We start from the raw sequence: 9,697 nt of genomic DNA, 5'->3' as shown, positions 1-9,697 counted from the left end.
TCATGAGGAGGGGGAAATAACATTGTATTAATTAACATTTCACTGTGCTGGATATTGTTTACCATAATCTATTACTTAAGATATGTCTGAGAAATGAAAAACATTCTAAAGCACTCTGAATGCATCTGCAGATCCTGGGAATAGTATAGTTAGCAAAAGCAGCCTAAGATATGTAATACTGTCTTATGTCATTAGATATTTCCTTTCCTGCAACATTTGATTTGACTTTTTTGATAGACATCTTACATGGCTTGAGAAAACAGATACTTCTATGGGCCAGAATTCTGACAGATTCACTTCTAAGTCCCTACTGTGAACAGACATTTGAGCCATCACCAATAGCCACTGTCATTTTTCACCTATCATCTTATTTCTAGATGGTTGTAGTGTTGGCAAATCTGTCAATTTTTGGCTATGCCTTACCTAGAGTAAATTAAACTAAACAAGCTGTGGAGGCAGTTGCTTCCTTGATGGCATGAGTTCCTCATGAGACAGATAGAAACCTGAAAGGGGGACGCAGCTGTGCCTTTTCATTGCACTACAAAGTTAGAGATGCCGACATTTCCTCATCCAGCAAGATGTCACCAATTCTGTAAGCCCCCAAGTGAACAGGAGATAGCACTCGTGTGCAGCCACATTTTATCAAGGCTGATCAGCTCCCCCATAGGGGAGAACTGAAGTCTCTGAGGTTGGCAGTCTTTGGTTCATTCATTTTCTTATTGGTCAGCTTGTGATGGCCACTAAACACAACATATTCTGATGAGTTTTTAGCTTCAGTAGTGAGTTCAGATACATTCTTGATTTCTGGAGTTTTGATGATCATAATTTTAAACATTTTCATCACAAAATGTTAAGTGTGTACTGTAAATCCTCTTGGATGGAATGACTGGGATGAAAAATCAAGCACACCTTCTCAAGTTTTCTTGGGAAGCACCTTTCCAACTCCTGACTCACTCTTCTACTGCAACCTGAGGTACATTTTTATAATCTCTACTGTGCTGTTATCCCTCCTGACAAGTGACATCCAGTTAGCCAGTACTTATGGAAAGATGTTTAATGTGTCTTTACACATGAAGTGAGGTCAAACCTCACTTAGTCTTGAGGCAGTTGCATAGAAAATCAGTACTTGCTATTGACAGGTTTTTAAATTACTTGTTCATTCCTAAACTTCTATTCAAAACATGTAAGTTGATTACCAGGGTATTCTGAAAAATGGTAATGGTCACCTGAGTTACTACCCTTATTTTTAAGCAAGTGAGAATCCTGTGGTAATACTAATATCCTCTCACTGACTGAAAATCCTTCTTTTGCTGCGGCAGCAGCTGTTTCTGATTGCAGGAAGGCTGGTTCCTTTCTGCAATCGTTGGGGGTTTTCTTCCCCAAGGGCAGACTGTTTAGATAGATAGGAGATGCTACCTAATTCTTTCTGCTCCTTTGAGCTAGGGTGTCTTCTCTGCACAGATCATGGAAATGGAGCAACAAAACTGCATTACCTGGTTACTTTAATTGGGAATTCCTGAGTGTGCTGCACATGCCATCAGCGTTCTGTAAGCTGCATCTGAATGATTCACAAATACTAACAAGAAAGATCCATCAGACCACAAACAATGATAGTGAAGCAACTTCACCATAGGAGTCTGATCAAGATTGAAATTGTCTAGATTTAACTCTAGTCACTCAATCTCCAGCCTTGATAGATATTGATAAAATAGCTCAAAGAATCCATTTTCAGTTTCTGCTTTATGTAGGGATCCATACTACACAAAAGTTTTAAATGTGTGCTGTAAAAGTCCTAAACTTGTCACAGTGTGTGAGCTTGTGCTCTTGAATTACTAGGGCTTCTCAAAATGTAACCAAGAAAAACAAGTTTGCTGGTGCCAAGTTTAAATTAATTATGCAAGTTTTTGCCTTGGTTCTTTAAAATTATTATTAATAATTAAATTATTAATATTTTCTAATAATTATTGATAATTAATTTTAAACAAAAAATAAAAGGAGGCATAAGGAAAGGGTGAAAAGTAGGAAAAACTGAAAACTGCATTCTTAAAATGAGCACCTCAGTTTGCTGCACGGTCCATCCAAAATTCAGGTGTTCCAAAGGAAGCAGTGTCTGCCTCCATCGTGAGGCACAGCTCTCTCTGGCTACACAATGAATATTCCAATGGATAGTGCAGGTGCAAACAGCTAAGTGTGAGGGACTCACTGTACCCCAACTTGAGCTGAAAAAGATTGAGCAGTTCAGTGAAAGAACCCTGTGAGTTACAGTATAGCAGCTCTACAAGGTTCACCTTAGATATTCAGACACCTAAGATTTGCATCTTTCTTGGCCATCTCAGGAATCTAGCTAACTAGACATAATTAAGCCATGAACCTTTTCATGTCTTCATTTGTATCTCTATGAAATATATATAGTTTAGAAGCATCCCACATACCAAGGAATTTAGAGATTTGTTGTTTTAGTAGACAGTTTTCCCACTTTTATTATTTATTTTTTCCCACACTTAATCTCAATAAAATTGATCAACTATTATATCTTCTTTTAGAAAGGCAAACAGCATGTTGTTAAAAATCAATCAGTGCCCCTGCATGAGACCTTATACACCTGCCTGGCAATATCCCAGTTGAAAAAAAAAGTTGAGACTTGTCAGTTAGGAATTTCAGTCAAAAATGCTGAGCTGAATCCAGTGACGTACTTTTCAAAGATGTACTTTTCATAAATTCTGTTTTGTGACCAACTTTATCCAAGGTAACACAACAAAATCTTGTTTTTCATTAGCATATACTGAGTGACATAAGTAATACTATTTATTTTAATAGATTCACATACTGACTTTTCACATTAAGCTGCTCAAATGAATGTCACAGTGCAAGTTCATAATTAGCTACATCATTTAATTTACATTTTCTAAGTATTGGTTCTAACTCTAGCTTTCTTAACGGAATTCGGGTACATGTCTAATCAAACAATTACTGAATAACAATCCTGAAAGCTCAGTGACCATCTCTTTTAAGATTCCTGGTATGAAGTTTTCCAGACATGCTCATTTAAGACCACAAATAGTAGCTGGTTTAATATGCTCTTGAATTACTGTTGAAATGTAAAGTATTTTGTCATTATTATGATACAAATATATTTTCTTCTCTTTCCCCAAAATGCAGCACAGAAATATGTAGTATGATTTTTTTCTTTTTGCTTACCAATAATTCTACATCATTTATCTAAAAACAGACAATTCTTAGAGTTCTTAATACATTTCATGGACCTTTATTAAATGTTTTTTTCAATGTGGGTTGTCAACTTCTTAGGCATCTTTTTTCTCCATGTTATTTTTCCATAATAACTGCCATCATAGTTATATTTGCTGTTACTAGTTCTTTCCCAGCTGTTGAGTGTCTATAATTATAACTGCTTTACAAAATGCCCTCTGAAGAGCAAGAAGGCAAGGGGTTGTTATTTTGAGGAAGAGGTGTTTTGATTTCCATGGAATTGTAGACTTTTAGGACTGCCCTCACCTCATTCAGCCTATAGTTTATTTCAACTTTATTTATTTCAGCTGCAAAATTTGCCTACCTGAGATGTGAGACTGTGTGAGTACAGATATGGTTTAGTTTTAGGAATTATGCAGACATTGGCCCTAATGGCATGAACTCTCCTGCCTCACCCTAAGGGCAGAGCTCCGTGGCACACTGAAATTTAGGTTTCTCCACTTCTCTGAATGGAACAGTTCAGGTCCCACAGGGAACCTAACCACACAGGCTCCTTAGCTCCTCTGAATAGCCAAAGCTGTCCCTCAGGGCCTCTGTGCTTCTCCAGGATCACAGTGAGCAGCACACTATACCCTGCAGATACTGTCCTCTAAGGGCCCCAGAATCTTCTTTGAGCACCTCATAGGCAGCTGATTAAGGAGCTTATCCTTTCTTCCCCTATTTGAAAGGACACAGCATAAGAAGTGAAGGAATTTTTTTCTGACCACATCCCTTAATTATTTTTTCTCTCAACATCATGATTTAATTCCAAATGAGCATTCATTGCCTGACCTCATTATGCTCCTAGGGATTGTTAACCTAGCAGCTCATTGCTTTAATGCTCTCCTAGCTTGTCCAGCCAGACCATCCTCTCTGCCATGTCCAAGCCTGTATAGGCTCCATCTCCCACCTGGTAGGCCAATATTTCACAAAACCCAAACCACCTCTCTACTACTACTCTCTACCTCTAACCAGGAGATTTCAGCCAAAATACACAATTATGGCAGCTTTACAGTTAGCATTTGTTAACAGATCCATTTGTTAACAGTGTAAACATTCTGGAGTCCAAAAGTGCTTTCTTTAGTAGTAAAAAATGTGGTTTTGTCTCATATATCCAAGCAGCTAAAACACCACACAAGACCACCTATTGCTAACAAGCACTGCCAACACCATTTGTTCTTTTAAAGCAGTCAGCCTCCACATTAAACAGGGGTGATGGAAGCAAAGAATGGAGATGGCTCCCACTGAACTTCTAAGCAATGGGCAAACCACCTTTCCAGAAACTGTGAATGTTATTTTTAAAGTATATTAGCATTTTAATTAATCTTGTCTAATTACCCCGCTTATAGAGATTTCCATCTGCTCTAATAGTATATAAATAATTAAGTGACACGCTGAAGGAGCATGTCATTGTCATTTCTGGCCCTTCTGTGCAACAAGTCAGAGCCAAGCAGCTGTATGACAACAGATGAAAATACAGGAAAGACTCATCTCCTAAAGCTGAGTCAGTGACCTGTTGTTCTCAAAAAGACCTGTTGTAATAAACAGCCTGCAGTTCAGACATACACTGAACATACAGAGATCAAAAAAACACCTGAACTGGTAACAATAAATTATTTTTCTGTATTTTTTCTCATCAGATGGGATGAATATACTTGAACTGTACCTGAAACCTAAGTAATATGAGGCTGTTTACCTGAAGTTTAGCCTTCTTAAAATCAGACTAAAGATTGGGTTTAGCTACTGAGTGAGATGTCTTGTTCCCTCCAGACAGGTTGATGATTCTTAATCCAAGAATTCAAGTAATGAGCAGTTGAAGTTTCCATCTTGAAACATCTGTTCCGCCAAGTCAGCACTGGCCTTGATAAATAGCAAATCAGACTGATGCATGCAAGTGTATACACACATGCTCAAGTTAAACTTGAGGGAAAATACTTGAACAGACCTCTGCATAGACAGATTTATATAATTAATCTGTAATTAGGCTTTGTACAGCACAGACTGACTCAGGTCAAAACACAGAAAATGCAGACATGGTAGGACCTTTACCTGTTGCTGCAAAAAGTTTTTCAAAGGTTGTTTGTGGGTAAGTTTACATACCTTTATTTAGTTGTCACAAACCTTCACTGCTATTTTAACTCACTCATCTTACAGTGGAAGAAAAATATGTTTAGCTAAAGGATAAAAACAAACCACAAGTACAACTGCATCTGCGTGCTTTTAGTAATCTCAGCAAACTTCAAACATAACTTTAAAAGTCTGCTTAATTTTTAACTGTGCAAAATAAAACTTTGCATACACCTCTCTTTTTATTAAGTCTGTACTGAGTTTTACAATGGTGACTCTCCCTGGACCTGTAAAATAAAGGAACAATTATTTTTTGCAGGTTTCTTATAGTCTTTATATCCTAAAAAACTGTCAAATCCAGTTCTGGAGTCACTCTGTTGAGAAGGTTTCTACCTGATATGGTGTTCCAATTCAATTCCATTAACAAAAATGCCAAGCTAATTCAGTAAGGTATGCACTTCACTCCCAGCAGAGCAGCAAAGAAAGCCTGAGGAACTCCACTGGAAATGGCAAGATTTGACACAACTGTCCTCTAGAGTATACGGGGGTTGGCAAAATGAAATCTCACTTTCTGTACATCCTTCAAAACAAGGCCTTGTCTGAGGGGAGCTAGAGGTTCCTGACTGTAAGGCCTTGCACTAGAGCAGAGGGGAATGGGATGACTACTGAAATGCCAAGAGGGGAAAGAAGTCAAGATGAAATGTGTTTTTACTCAAATGCCAGGCTGAAATAATTAAGGAGTGCCATTTGTTATTTCAGCAGGAATATCCTTCTCTCCACACGGTCTATCACCGTATTCCTGGTAAAGTGAAATGAAAAACAGAACCCGGGCTTGCCTTTCATAAGCAAGGGGAACACCTCTGTAAGCTAATCCTGAACCAGCAAGAGATAAAGGCACATGGGAATAGACTGTCATTTCATGATTTCCCACATTCGCTTCAGCAGAAAGTCACCCTGCTGCATTCCTCGGTGTGGTGGTGCTGGATTATATAGCGCGAGTGGCATTCGCAGAGCCTGTCATGAGCTACGATGGTACCTCGTGGCTGCTGCAATCCTGTCTTCAGAGGAAAGCTAGCACCAGAAAAATAATGACTTTCTTAAAGTAAAAGGATTGTGCTGGCTCTCTTTTGAAAGTCAGAAGTAAAAAGAAAAAAACATTTCTTCCCTTGGGGAGATGGAGTCTAATGAGTGGCCAAAAGCACAGACAGCTACTATTTTGCAAGAAAAAAGTTCATGCCTGCTTCTCTAGTAAATTTACGCAAAAAAAATAGATGGGTATTTGCTGAATCTGAACAGGCATCTCTATGTGCTAAAAGCTCCTGAAATTATAATCAGACATCTTCCTGTGGCTTTCAAGCCTGGCTTAGTTCAGCTGAGGTCCTTGGTTTTCCCTCACCTCATCATTATGAAACAACTTGTCTGTGTCTTTCCAGTCCTTCCCTACACCTCCAAACAACACATGCAGGTCCCCGTAACTCTGGCCCTACTCCTCCCAGCAGGACAGTGGGACACAAGTACCTTTCCTAAGAGTTATGTCTTGTGGAGCGATGAGTTAGGAAACCAGAGAGCCTGTTTCCATCCTGGCCCCCCCTGCTGAACTCCTTTGCTCCCAAACCCACTCCCACAAGGCAGTGCTCTGCTCCTCCACTGCCAAGCTCCCAACTGCCTGGGACTTGACATTTGTTCTTGTTTTCTCCTGTCTCCCCTAATGGGCATAGCACTACTAAGCGAATAGGAATGTACAGAACAAGAGAGTTCAAAGTAATTGAGTCTACATTCATTCAGAAAGCCTGGATCCTTGCCCACTCAGAACCTGCAGCATTGACATAGTTTCAGAAAGTTTAACCCTTTTCCCCTGAACCTGGTAGAGCTCTTTCGAGCACAGAGCGTTGCACTTCTCCTGCCACTGACCGTGGACACTGAAAAGTGTCTTTCACATACGCAGCTCTAGGTGTTTACCAATCAATGCTTTATTCCTCTTTTTTTTTTTTTGTTTTTCTTTTTGGTCTGTAGGACAATAACTATGGACCTTTAACTAGCATTTTTAGAAGATGCCCCAGGACTTGTGTTGCAGAAGAATGATCACTTACCAAAACTACTAAACATGTCTGCCTGAAGTCTTACACAAACAGGGCTGTGCTGGCTTGAAAACAGCTTACTCGGTTTTCTGCTGCAAATGTATCTATTAAGGTATAAACTCCCTTCTACCTCAGTCTGCAATCAGTGCAGAACAAGAAATATTCCAAAATTGTTATAGCTGTAAACTCATTTTTTTATGATTAATGATGATTAATTCTGAATAAACTAATTTCAAATTAATTTAGGAGATTACATTTGTTGGCAGCTTGTTATTGACTTTAAATTTGCAAATAAAAATTATTTTTTCCAAGTGTAAAATCTAATAACAATGGGAATTCTTGAAATGGCTTATCAAGTAATTTTTTCTGTCTGGATCTAAAAGTGCATTTAGACTAGCTGTAAACCAAATAGTGAAGCAATATGTAGGACAGATAAGCAGTGAACCTGAGCAGGAACAAGAATCTATCTGACTTTCCTGTTGAATTGTTACTGATAGTAGAAAAGTCAAAATAAGTAATTGCTCTTTAAAAATTGTATAGTCTTCAGTAATCTTCCACTGATCATTGCTTCACAAAAGAGTGCAGGACCTAGACCATCAGTAGCACAAAAACACAGTGATGAGACTGGATTTATTTATCTACAGTTCAGATCTAATTACATCCTTTCTAAAAAAATTAATATGCATTCAGAGATGCTTCTGGAAATGTTTAAAGTATACACAGAGCTTTACTCTGTGATACCATTCTAATTAATCTGCCAAAGCTTTTGCCAGGGCAGGCCCTTTATAAATACATATATATAAAAAGAAGCAAAACAAACAAAAGTAACACAAACAAACAAACAAAACTTTTAGAATTACCTGCTTATCATTCATTTAATCAGATGGAGAGAAAACATGCAAATAAGGTATGCAAATCTCAGAAGCACTTCAGTTACTACAGCCACAGGATTCACATAAATGTCTGAAAGTTACTAATACATGCACAACATGGGATGCTGCCTAATCCTATGGTGTACCTGATCTATAAGAATTGTTTCCAGACAGCAAAGTGCAGTATTGCTACTTTTGCACTTTTAAAACTGTTAGAGAGCAGTTTATATTAAACCTGTCTTTTCAGATGGTTGAAAACATAGTTTGAAGCCTAACAGGGTTGACGTAGGGGACATGTCGGGTATTCAAAAAGCATAATTTGAAGTTTAACCCTAAACTAGGGCTATGTGAAGGGCATTCACGCAAAAACAAGGCATGATTTTAAAATCTGATGGTTAAAACACCTGTTCCTAGGCTTGAGTGGGGAAAGAAATGCCGGCCATGAGTCTTCAATGAAGGACACTGAAGTTGCATATTGCCTAAACGGGAACCCGTGCTGGTGTCGGATGGAAATGAGCCTGCACGGCTTTAAAAGCTGCGCTGACGGGAGTAGCCGGATCTACATTAGCAATAACAAGCATCAAGAGGCTACATATTGCTAAACAGACAGTTCGTGTAAAGAAATGTTATGCTGAGCTCTTCCTTCATTCTGTAATTAGCTCTCTGCATGCAGGCTCTGAGACATCCTACTCGCTGTGGACTGGGCGGCAAAGGGGAGGAGTGCCAGTTTGACCAGAAAAAAAAAAAAAAAAAAAAAGCTTTTTTATGTTTTAAAAAAGAACCTTCTCTGTAAATGATAGGGGATAAATACGGGGAGGGGGAGGTTGCCAACATTTATGCGGATTCCCAGGTTCTCTCCCTGCAAACCGAAGGCGCAGAGCTGACAGGGCTAGGAGAAAGGTGGTAAGTTTGTGATTTTTTCCAAAGCTCCACTACATGCTGTACTTTTCCCATACGACGTGAGCCGCTCGGGGTTGCACGAAAGGACGGCGTCCCTCCTTTTTCTGCTTCAGCGAAACATGCGGTACCTTAACTAACCGTCCTGTGTCTACGGGGAAATATGCTTTGCGTCGAAACCACACCTCAAAACAAGTAAATAGAAACTTGTCTCATTTCGGTGGGGGGCCGAGGATAGGGGGAAGAGAAGATTCAATCGTCGCTACCTATTTTTCTCTACCCGTCTTCCTTGTTCTCTGCGCTATTTCTGTAAAATGCTGAAAAACATCATTTTCGCAGTGTACGAGGGTAGGAGGGTGGATGTGTACTGCCGGGCTGATAATTATTAGCAGCAGGTTTCGAGTACGAGCTGCCTTCAGGACAAAAAATAATAAATCTGACCGACTGCTTTTAAAACCCTTTTGAAGATGAAAGGTAGGACAAGACAGTTGTTTTAAAGCGCCCACATTAGCAATGCTTCTTTACAAGACTATAAAT

This window comes from Erithacus rubecula, assembly GCF_903797595.1.
Source record: "Erithacus rubecula genome assembly, chromosome: 1".
Taxonomy (NCBI): Eukaryota; Metazoa; Chordata; class Aves; order Passeriformes; family Muscicapidae; genus Erithacus; species Erithacus rubecula.
The sequence above is the reverse complement of the archived record's forward strand: the minus strand, read 5'-3'. Positions refer to the sequence as shown.